The sequence below is a fragment of the Camellia sinensis genome, chromosome 7, assembly GCF_055761805.1.
Source record: "Camellia sinensis isolate YWXY chromosome 7, ASM5576180v1, whole genome shotgun sequence".
Taxonomy (NCBI): Eukaryota; Viridiplantae; Streptophyta; class Magnoliopsida; order Ericales; family Theaceae; genus Camellia; species Camellia sinensis.
In genome coordinates this window covers 2,206,718-2,218,323 of record NC_138967.1, presented here as the reverse complement: position 1 = coordinate 2,218,323, position 11,606 = coordinate 2,206,718, and the positions used below count along the sequence as shown (strand labels likewise).

At 35.9% G+C, this 11,606-nt stretch overlaps 1 pseudogene across 1 annotated transcript in view; it reads right to left on the bottom strand.

Annotated features, from left to right (window-relative positions):
* Window positions 1-1,211: 1,211 nt before the first annotated feature.
* LOC114300026 (beta-glucosidase-like SFR2, chloroplastic) overlaps window positions 1,212-11,606 on the bottom strand; it is a 29,795-nt pseudogene continuing 19,400 nt past the window's right edge. Inside the window, exons 9-11 of the transcript XR_014335066.1 lie at window positions 9,216-9,354; window positions 8,990-9,126; window positions 1,212-1,476 (exon numbers count right to left, since the gene is read on the bottom strand). The product of XR_014335066.1 is annotated as a beta-glucosidase-like SFR2, chloroplastic (transcript). The remainder of the gene's footprint in view (window positions 1,477-8,989; window positions 9,127-9,215; window positions 9,355-11,606) is intronic.

The following is an 11,606-nucleotide window of genomic DNA, read 5'->3' as shown; positions in this document are numbered from 1 at the left end:
TAGCTTGGCTAGAGAAGAGTAATCCCAATCATGCTGTGCAGACGGAATTAAGGGGCAATTGAGAGGGTAATTTGTAAGCAAATTGGGCCGAACTAGGAAAGTCTTTTTTGGAAGTTGGGTCGCGCAATGGGCCGAGATAAGGGCTGGTGTAGCTCGGTCTTAGGCCAAGAAGACATCTCATATTACGAATTTGGGCTGAACTATGGGCCGAGGTGTTTGGGCTTCGCAAATTGGACCTCGTCCTTGTTAGTTCGGTCGGAGATTGCTGCAGTTAGCTCGGTCTAAATAGAAAAAATCGAGGTATCAGTGGGGGGAGAACCGAGCTGAAGGATAGCTCTGCAGGGCGTCATCTCAGAGTCAAGACTGACAGTGGTGCTTAAAGTATCACCGAGCCGAAATAACCTGGTTGACCACAATGTCAGTTGAGGTAAAGATGTTAGCCGAGGTAAAGGAGATAATATTAATGGCGAGGGCCGAGCTGTGTATAGCTCGGCAAGGTGGCATTCGATAGATTGGCTTTTGATCACACGGTTCGAATGGCAGGGGATCGAGATAAGGCAGTTCGGTTAGAAATGTATAACCGTGGTAAAGGGTTCAGCCATCTCACTTAGTTTGCAGTGATGAGACTCCTAGTAAGACTTTGCTAAGGAGAGTTAGAGTCCTATTGGGATTGTGCAAACCATCTCACTTTGTTGGTAGTGAGTAGGAGTATGACTCCTAAGAGGACTCTGCTAAGGAGAGTAGAGTCCTACTAGGATTGTGCAAAACCATCTCACTTGGTTGGTAGTGAGTAGGGTGTGTGATTCCTAAGAGGACTCTCATAGGGAGAGTTGGAATCCTACTAGGATTGTGCCAAAGTAAAGTCTATAAAAGCTCATGACCAGACCTATGGATAGGTATCCCAATTCTTACTCCAGAATACACAGAGCTTATTGTTTATTGTCTAGTTGCTGACTTAGGCATCGGAGGGGTTTTCGGCACACAACTGCCGGTTAGCTCACGTTTGTGTTTTCAGGTGGCAAAGCAACGTTGTTTGGAGGAGTGTAAACTTGATCAAAAGGATCATACGAGAAGAATTATTTCGTGCTCGTAAAGCATCAAATAAACCTGTATTGAAAGCCTAATTTTGAATGCGATTTTGAAAATGATTCTAAAAAACAATTCGAAGAATCATATACGAAATAACTAAAGCATTAGCAAATCAAGTAGTTGTACCTAGTTTGGAATGTGTTCCATTTTTTATACGGTATGCGATATCTCTGAACTGTCTGGAGAATGAATTAGACAGTTAATTCAAGAGGCTGAAGAACCAACTCAGTTTTATCCGTTTGAGGTTTTCCTTTCCTTTTGAGGGAGAAAGGTTAGAGAATGCACCGTGACAAGCGGCTCAATGGGTCCTACAAACCTTCCATCTTATAGTGTCCAAATCGCTAATCTCGATCAATGTAAGGTCTCTGTATAGGTTCATTAAGGCCTCTTGTTGAAAGTAGGAAAATGTGAAACCCATAATGTATTTGATCAATGTTGGTGCAGTGTAGATCCTAATAAATACTGGACATTAGACTTGGTTTGGAGTGAATCATGTAAACCTCATGTTCTTTGTGTTTGCGTGTGATTTGTCTTTCTTGTGTATTTTTTTGTTTTGGGTTTTATGTGTTGGAAAAATGATGTTTTATATGGCTTATTTTGGGCCAACTTTGAGGCCAAAATTAAGTGGACCCCAAACGTCTTTTGGGGTGGGTCCGAAGAGGTGACGTATTTGCCGCGTGGCAAGTCACACGGTGAAGACGAGACGTCAAAACCATTTATGAGTGAATGGGAAGTTAACATCGTTTTAGGGTCTAACATTAATTTTTTAGATAAAATTCATTTGAATTTTTTCAAAAAATTATTGTGGGAATTAATTTAAATTTAAATTCAAATTTTGGTTTCCTAAAGATTGTACCTCTTCCTTTATTGATTAAACTGTTCAAATAGTTTAAATAAAAAATATCCTAACAGTTCATAAAACTATTCCACAAACGGTACTTTTTTCAAACAATTTGAAAAAGTGTTCTAAGCAACGGACAGATCACTATTCAAACAGTTATCTGTTTGAATAGTGCGTGCACCTGTTCAAATTAAATGTGCACCTTTTCACTTCAATTTGGTACCTGTTCGGGTCAGTTTTTTGCCTAGAAATTCAGACCATTTTCCAGCAGTCTTGGACATTGAAAAATCTATCTAAATTTTATTTCTCTTGCTGTCCAGATTTTTTCTATTTGCATTATTTCTTCATATTAGATTTAGAATAAATTTTAGAGAGTTAGAACACAGGTTTAGTTCGTCGAACAAATTGTTTGGAGTGCTACTATAATTTGTGAAGATCATTGTGTCCTGGGAGATAGACGTCATACAACCGTAAGTACCGTAACGGGGCGAATCTGTCTTAAAAACAGAGTGTCACACACTCAACTTGGTCTTTGAATTTTCTTTTAATTCGGCTCAATAAATAAATTCGGTACATTATTTATTTATTTGTTTGGTTTTGTTTCTATTTATTTTATTTACATAGAAGATTGTTCCAACAATCTTAAGTCAGATTCAAATTATTCTGTTTACAGAATTTTTCTTTTGTTTCATTTTCTCTTTCTTCTTTTAAGAAAATTATTTTCTGTGGATTTACAAAATAATATTCTGGTTGAAAAAACAAATAATGATTATATGCTACTTGACAGATAGTAATATACTATCTATTTTCTTTGGCAACTAGTAGTAATATACTGGTGTCATTAACAATTCAGAATGTATTTTTGTGAAAATTTTTCAGAAATTAATTTTGGTTTTTAGAAATTATTTTCTGAGTATTCATTAATTAAAATTCTGTTTCAGTATTTTAATTATTGAAGTGTTACAGAAATTTAATTTTCTGTGTGGAATTAATTTGGTTAAATAAAATTTTATTTTATTTTCAAATTAATTGAAAAATAAAAGTTACATTCTTGTTTCTTTTATTTTTACAGAATTTAATTCTGTGAATTTGGACTTATTTTTTGTGTAGTATAAATTCTAATTATAATTTTGTTTTATAAATTAGAATTAATGGCTACTGAAACAAATGCTCAAACAAGTACTTCTGTGGTGGCTACAATTACGCCAACCCCCTCTCCAGTTGTGACAGTACCAGTAAATCACGGTGAAAAGCCAGAGAAGGTCTCACGAACTGATTTTAAAAGATGTCAACAGAAAATGTTGTTCTATCTTACAACTCTGAACCTGGCTCGTTTTCTTCGTGAGGATGCTCCTATTTTGAAAGAGGATGAAACTGATCGACAAGTGGTTGCTGCGGTTGATGCCTGGAAACATGCCGATTTCCTTTGCCGGAATTACATTTTGAACGGACATGACAACACATTATACAATGTTTACAGTCCAATCAAGACAGCAAAGGAACTTTGGGAGTCGTTGGAGAAAAAGTACAAAACGGAAGATGCCAGCTCAAAGAAATTTGTGGTTGGCAAATTCCTGGACTTTGTAATGGTTGATTCTAAAATAGTGATCAGCCAAGTTCAAGATCTCCAACTTATTCTGCATGACATGCACACAGAAGGCATGTCTCTCAGTGAATCCTTCCAAGTTGCAGTCTTAATTGAGAAATTACCACAAGGTTGGAAGGAATTCAAGAACTACCTCAAACACAAGCGCAAAGAATGTCTATGAAAGAATTAATTGTGCATTTGAGGATTGAAGAGGACGACCGCAATTCTAAAAAGGGGACTGGTAAGCATTCTATGGAGTCTAAGGCAAATGTGGTGGAACATGTTTCAAAAACCAAGAAACGAAAGTCATCTGGAGAAAGTTTATCACAAGGCTCTAAAGGGAGGGAGGGAAATAAAAAGTACAAGTTTAATGGCAAATGTTACATCTGTGAGAAAGAGGGACATCAGGCCAAAGATTGCCATAGCAAAGGAAAAAACAAAAGAAGAACAAGCAAGAAGCCTGCTCAAGCCCATTTGACCGAAGTGGACAATATTTCTAACGGTGTAGATGACATCAATCTTTCTGCAGTTGTTTTTGAGACAAATCGTGTCGAAAATCCTAAAAAATGGTGGATGGACACTAGTGCTACTCGCCACATTTGTGCCGACAAAAAGATGTTCACATCTTATTCTACAGTGGACAATGGTGAACAACTTTTTATGGGAAACTCTTCAACTTCCAAAGTTGAAGGATAAGGAAAGATTGTACTTAAGATGACATCTAGAAAGGAACTCACTCTCAACAATGTGTTGCATGTACCAGACATTCGCAAGAATCTTGTTTCCGGATCTCTGTTGAGTAAGAATGGGTTTAGGCTAGTATTTGAGAGTGATAAATTTGTATTTACTAAGAATGGGATGTATGTAGGAAAAGGATACATGTTTGATGGCCTTTTCAATATGAATGTAATGACCATTGTACTCTCAGTTATTAATAAAAATACATCTTCTTCTTACTTGCTTGAGTCTTCAAATTTATGGCATGGTAGACTAGGACATGTTAATTATGGATCTTTACATAGATTAATTAATATGGAATGTTCACCTAAATTTGATATTGATTCAAATCATAAATGTGAAATTTGTGTTGAGGCAAAATTATCTAAAACTTCTTTTCATTCAAATGAAAGAAGTACAGAACCACTTGAATTAATTCATAGTGACATTTGTGATTTTAAATCAATTCAAACCAGAGGTGGGAAAAAATATTTTATCACTTTTATAGATGACTATATTAGATATAGTTATGTTTATTGAATTCGAACCAAGGATGAAGCTTTGGAAACTTTCATTCAATATAAGAATGAAGTTGAAAATAAACTTGGTAAGAAAATTAAGAAACTTAGAAGTGATAGAGGTGGTGAATATGAATCACCTTTTGGTGAATTTTATAAAGAACATGGAATAATTCATCAAACCACCGCTCCTTACTCACCTCAGCAAAATGGAATTGCTGAAAGGAAAAATAGGACTTTAAAAGAAATGATGAATGCCATGTTAATCAGTTCTGGATTATCTCAGAACTTGTGGTGGGAAGCAATACTTTCTGCTAATTATATACTTAATAAAGTACTCCGAAAGAAAGTTAATCAAACACCTTATGAATTGTGGCATGGAAGAGTACCATCTTATAAATACTTAAAAGTGTGGGGGTGTTTGGCTAAAGTGGCTATTCCTAGTCCATAAAAGACTAAGATAGGTCCTAAGACCTTTGATTGCATTTTCATTGGTTATGCCAAGAATAGTAGTGCATATCGATTTTTGATTCATAAATCAGAACATTCTGAAATGTATGTAAATACTATTATTGAATCTCGGAATGCATCTTTCTTTGAACATGTATTTCCAAATAAGACTGAACAAGAGACTAGTAACAATAAAAGATCTCATGATGCTATTACTAGTCAGGATCAAGAACATGATCAAGAATAAGAGTTAGATCAAAATGAGGAAGAGGAACTTAGGCGTAGTAAACGTGCTAGAACCTCAAAATCTTTTGGTCTAGATTTCCTAACATTTTTGTTAGAAAATGAGCCTTTAACTTTTAAAGAGGCTATGTCCAGTCCTGAGGCTCTTTTATGGAAAGAAGCTGTCAATAGTGAAGTTGAATCCATCTTGCAAAATCACACTTGGGAATTGGTGGATTTGCCACCAGGTTGTAAACCTCTTGGGTACAAGTGGATTTTCAAAAGAAAATTGAAAGCAGATGGATCAATTAACAAATACAAGGCAAGACTTGTGGTCAAAGGTTTTAGACAAAAAGAAGGTCTTGATTACTTTGACATATACTCACCGGTTACTAGAATAACATCCATTAGAATGTTAATTGCCATTTCATCTTTATATAATTTAGAAATTCATCAAATGGATGTAAAAATCGCTTTCTTAAATGGTGAGTTAAATGAAGAAATTTACATGGAACAACTAGAAGGTTTTACTGTTCCAGGAAAGAAAAGAAAGTGTGTAAATTGCTTAAATCATTATATGGTTTAAAACAAGCGTCAAAGCAATGGCATGAGAAATTTGACAAGGCAATGATGTCAAATGGATTCAAAATTAATGAGTATGACAAATATGTTTATATTAAAAACACAGACAAAGGTTATGTCATTGTATGTCTTTATGTAGATGATATGCTCATCATAGGTAGTAATAATGATATCATTAAAACTACCAAGAAAATGTTGAATGAACATTTTGACATGAAGGACATGGGCATTGCTGATGTAATTCTTGGTATGAAAATTACCAAAACATCAGAAGGTTATGCTTCGTCACAATCTCATTACATTGAGAAAATACTTGACAAATTTAGCAAAGATGATGATCATCTTGCTAGAACACTTGTATATGTTAATTTGTTTCTATCTAAAAATGTACAGGTAAGTATTTCTCAATTAGAGTATGCCCAAATTATTGGAAGCTTAATGTACTTGATGAACTGCACTCGCCCGGATATAACTTATGCAGTAAGTAAATTAAGTAGATATACGATTAATCTGGGAGTAGAACACTGGAAAGCAATTATAAGGGTTCTAAGATATCTCCGATTCACTCGTAACATTGGGCTGAATTATACAAGATATCCAGCAGTACTTGAAGGATACTGTGATGCAAATTGGATATTGGATACTAGACACTCAAAATCCACCAGTGGGTATGTCTTTACTCTTGATGGGGCGGCTGTATCATGGAAATCTTCCAAACAAACTTGCATTGCTAGATCTAGTATGGAATCAAAATTCATAGCTTTAGACAATGCAGGGGAAGAGGCAGAATGGATTCGCCACTTCCTTGAAGGTATTCCAATATGGCCAAAACCAGTGCCTGCTATATGTATACATTGCGATAGTCAATCAACAATAGGTAGAGCACAGAATCATATGTATAACGGTAAGTCACGACACATTCGTCGTCGACATAACACCGTGAGACAACTACTCTCTAATGGAATTATTTCCATTGAATATGTGAAGTCTAAAGACAACATAGTGGATCCATTAAACAAAGGGTTAGCAAGAGAGCTAGTTGAGAATTTATCGAGAGGAATGGGACTAAAGCCTATTAAATAAGAGTTACCACAACGGCGACCCAACCTAGTTGACTGGAGATCCTAAGATCTAGGTTCAAAGGGACAACCGAGTTGTGAATGACTCAAAAGGATCACTGAGGAGTCCAACTCCTACCCATTTCTATGATGATATAGTGATGTCTGCAGCGTTTTTAGGTTAAGTAATACTTTTAATGATTCTTATATCTAGGTATACTTAATGGAGTATGGCTGGATACTCTTCATAAGAATCACCTATATGAGTGTGAACTGGGCCGGTTCTATGAGATTTGTGAAGGGCAACAATTCTCTAGAGCCCTCATGAAAGACCAGGTTGTTCAGGGCCAAAATGAACACAATAGTGAGAACTAAACTGTGTTTGGGAAAATACTGTGTGAGTTCTATTGTCTTGGTTTACATAAACGGCTGAACAGTTCAAGACATCATGTTCACTAGTTAGCTGGTAAATCCGATAGTGTCTCACAAGGGAAGGTTCAAAGCCAAAAGCTACCTATCCTTTGCAGAATATTTCCAATTTCTGTACTCTCTGTATTTAGATCATGTTGTTGCATTTTCTCTTCGTTAAATTTCATTCATGTGGGGGATTGTTGGAAAAATGGTGTTTTATATGGCTTATTTTGGGCCAACTTTGAGGCCAAAATTGAGTGGGCCCCAAACGTCTTTTGGGGTGGGTCCAAAGAGGTGACATGTTTGCCGCGTGGCAAGTCACACGGTGGAGACGGGACGCCAAAACCATTTATGAGTGAATGTGAAGTTAATGCCGTTTTAGGGTCTAATATTAATTTTTTAGACAAAATTCATTTGAATTTTTTCAAAAAATTATTGTGGGAATTTAATTCAAATTTTGGTTTCCTAAAGATTGTACCTCTTCCTTTATTGATTAAACTATTCGAATAGTTTAAATAAAAAATATCCCAACAGTTCATAAAACTGTTCCACCAACGGTACTTTTTTCAAATAATTTGAAAAAGTGTTCTAAGCAACGGACAGATCACTATTCAAACAGTTATCTATTTGAAGAGTGCGTGCACCTGTTCAAATTAAATGTGCACCTTTTCACTTCAATTGGTACCTGTTCGGGTCAGTTTTTTGCCTATAAATTCAGACCATTTTCCAACAGTCTTGGACACCGAAAAATCTGTCTGAATTTTATTTCTCTTGCTGTTCAGATTTTTTCTATTTGCATTATTTCTTCATATTAGATTTAGAATAAATTTTAGAGAGTTAGAACACAGGTTTGATTCGCTGAACAAATTGTTTGGAGTGGTACTATAATTTGTGAAGATTATTGTATCTTGGGAGATAGACGCCACACAACCGTAAGCACCATAGCAGGGTGAATCTGTCTTAAGGACAGAGTGTCACACACTCGACTTGGTCTTTGAATTTTCTTTTAATTCGGCTCAGTAAATAAATTCGGTACGTTACTTATTTATTTGTTTGGTTTTGTTTCTATTTATTTTATTTACACAGAAGATTATTCCAACATTATGTTTCATCCATCCTGGTTAGCTGTGTAACAGATTCCTAATAATCAAGGAGTCAGACAATGTCTTTGACTGTTGAAGAACAAATAAACAATTAAAAAAATGTTGCCAGTATGGCAGTATCATTTATAAGCAAGAATTCAGAACCCTTACTTAAAATGCAAGCATGTTTTATGTTCTGAGAAGTGCAAGGAGATTGAATGAGTTTGATATACGCACACGAGTCACTTGAGACATCTTACTCATAAGCATTACAGCTAAGGGACACAACCTATGAGTTAGGACTCTACAGAAATACGCAGTGGCCATTTTTACAATTTCCCATAGAGTAAGAAAAAAAAAAAAAAAAAAAAAGAGCAATGAAGCCAAGAAAATGGCATTCTAAAATGCAGCAGAAAGAAACTGAACTACACATCTTACCCGTATACATTAAACCGTGTTTATTCACTGATCGATAAAATGGCCTTGTTTTTCTTTGTTTAGCAGCTCTGTGTAGTTCATTCCATGCAAGTTCTTTGTCATGACGTGTAATCTTACTTGTGGTTGCCACCTGAAATTTAAGGTTCCTGATGAATTATTAACAATATCAACACAATAAGGGCATGATAAGTGACACAAAGGCACATAGAAAATTATTACTTTGGAAAACAAATGGCATGAAGGACGAGGTATCCGTGCAAGATTATTGGCACGGTCAACTGCTACAAGTCCAAACTTGGGACCATAGCCATCGGCCCACTCCCAGTTATCAGAAATAGTCCAAAACAGGTAACCAAGTTATTGATAGGGAAAATATATGATTCCCCACAAGTAAATCAATCAATGGGAAAAAAAACTAATGCGAAAAAATTAAATCAAAAGCAACACAAGAATTTTACGTGGTTCCTTCAATGTGAGGAACGTCTACGGGATCGAAATCCGATTCCACTATCAACTAAAAAGTTTCCAAACGATTACGAACGAGACACGAATGATCTCACAAAACCACCTTTAGGTGAATTTCAAATAATTATAAATAAATAAGAGGAAAGATCTCAACAAATAGATGAATAAAAATCTTCCGAAACAGAATTGAAGATGACCCAAAATAACGAACCAAATCAGTTTCATCAAAATACCACCGAATTGATCATCAACAATTCTCTAGCGGCCTCACTATGTACCACAAATCAATTAGCTACTGGTCCACAAAGTAAATCCACCCTTGTTTTGCGTGATGACAAATTTCTTTCTTATTAGCCGCTACTCCTCTACGGAAGAACTAAACAATATCAATATATATATTGTGAATCTAGGTTTTTATCAAAACCCTAGTTGTATCCAAATTGAATTAGACCTCCATAAGTTAGATATAATATATAAAATATATTATACCTAAACCAAACCAAATTAAAATTCTTTAACAAATCAATTGGGTCTCAAACTCTAATAAGAAGATATACCCCAACAATTCTCCTCCTATCGACTTAGGTGGAGACATCAACCATACCTGCCAAAGTTCGACATTTTAAATGTTTGTCCCTCGACAAAGTCTTAGTCAACATATCCGAAATATTATCATCTGTGTGAACCTTTTCGAGTTGCAACAATTTCGAATCTAGCACATCACGAATCCAATGGTATCTCACATCAATGTGTTTCGATCTCGAATGAAAAGAAGAATTTTTACTCAAATGAATAGCACTTTGACTATCACAATAAAGCACATACTTTTCTTGCTTCAAACCCAACTCTTGCAAAAATTTCTTCAACCATAACTCTTCTTTGCAAGCTTCCGTAATAGCAATAAATTCAGCTTCGGTAGTTGAGAGAGCAACACATTTTATAATTTAGATTGCCATGCCATAACTCCCCCTGCAAAAGTCATCAAATACCCTGAAGTAGATTGCCAAGAATCAACATCACCGGCCATGTTAGAATCCGTGAACCCATCAAGCATCGGCTTACCATCCCCAAAACACAAACACACCTTCGAAGTCCCTCGAAGATACCTTAGAATTCATTTTACCGCTGCCCAATGTTCTTTACCTGGATTAGAGAGAAAATGACTCACCACACCAACGGCGTGAGCAATATCCGGCCTTGTACAAACCATGGTGTATATCAAAGAACCAACTGCTGAAGCATAAGGAATTTTCAACATCTCTTCTTTGTCTTTCTCACTTGTAGGACATTGATTCGAACTAAGCTTGAAGTGACCCGCAAGTGGACAACCAACTGGCTTTGCTTTATCCATGTTAAACCTCTCAAGAACTTTCTCAATGTAACTTTCTTGAGAAAACCAAATCAGCCCCACTTTGCGATCACGAACAATTTTCATACCAAGAATTTTGCTTTGCGGGTCCCAAATCTTTCATAGAAAAAGATTTACTCAACTCTAACTTCAACGTGTTAATCATGGAAGAATCTTGACCCGCAATTAACATGTCATCAACATAAAACAAAAGAATAATAAATTTACCATATGAGAAATTTTTCACAAACACACAATGGTCCGAAGTGATTTTAAAAAAACCATTATTCATCATGAAAGAGTCAAATTTTTTGTACCATTGTCGCGGAGCTTGCTTGAGACCATATAAAATTTTCTTCAATTTGCAAACAAATTTCTCTTTCCGTTTTTCCACAAAACCTTCCGGTTGCTCCATGTAAATTTCTTTTTCAAGATCACCATGAAGAAATGCGGTCTCCACATCAAGTTGTTCAACTTCAAGGTTCATACTTGCAGCCATGCCAAGTACAATCCGAATAGAAGACATCTTCACAACCGGTGAGAAAATCTCGTCAAAGTCAATGCCTTTCTTTTACCGAAAGCCTTTCACAACAAGACGTGCCTTGTACCTCAGATTCTTGCCATCATTTTCCAATTTGAAGACCCACTTATTTTTCAAAATTTTCCTCCCCTTAGGGAACTTCACTAAATCATAAGTGTGATTTTCAAGTAAGGAATTCATTTCCTCTTCCATGGCCTTTTTCCAGTCACCTTTCCTTGCATGCTTAATTGCTTCTTGGTAGCTTTCGGGCTCCCCT